Raw genomic sequence first — 745 nt, 5'->3', positions numbered from 1 at the left:
TCTTTGCTTAGTTTTTGCCAGGGTGTTCTGTCTATTTCTGATAGTGGGGTGTTGAGGTCCCCTACTACTAAAGTATTTTTATCTATATGTCCCTTTATTCTGGTTAAGAGGTGGCTTGTGTATCTTGCTGCTCCCCTGTTGGGGGTATATATATTTATAATTGTCATATCCACTTGTTGAATACTTCCTNTTGTTGAATACTTCCTTTAAGAATAATATAGTGCCCTTCTGTATCTCTCTCTATGGCCTCTAGTTTAAAATCCAGTCTATCTGATATGAGAATTGCTACTCCAGCTTTCTTTTGAGGTCCATTTGCGTGGAAGATGGTATTCCATCCCTTTACTCTCAGTCTGAATGCATCTTTGGGTTCAAAATGAGTCTTTTGTACACAGCAAATGGATGGGTCATTTCTTTTTATCCAATCTGCAACCCTGTGGCATTTTATTGGAGCATTTAAATCATTTACATTGACACTGAAAACTGAGAGATAGAATTTTAATGATGCCATGTTGCCAATAAAGTCTGTGTTTGTATCAGTTGTGACTTTCTGTTCTGTATCACTCTTGGGGCCTTTTTCCTTTTATAGAACCCCCCTTAATATCTCCTGTAGGGCTGGTTTCGTGGTTACGAAATTGGTTAATGACTGGCGATTCTGGAAGGTCTTTATTTCTCCGTCAATTCTGAATGACAGCCTTGCTTGATAAAGGATCCTTGGCAGCATGTTTTTCTCTGAAAGAGCTTTAAA

The sequence above is a fragment of the Ailuropoda melanoleuca genome, chromosome X, assembly GCF_002007445.2.
Source record: "Ailuropoda melanoleuca isolate Jingjing chromosome X, ASM200744v2, whole genome shotgun sequence".
Classification (NCBI taxonomy): domain Eukaryota; kingdom Metazoa; phylum Chordata; class Mammalia; order Carnivora; family Ursidae; genus Ailuropoda; species Ailuropoda melanoleuca.
This window is presented reverse-complemented; position numbering follows the sequence as displayed.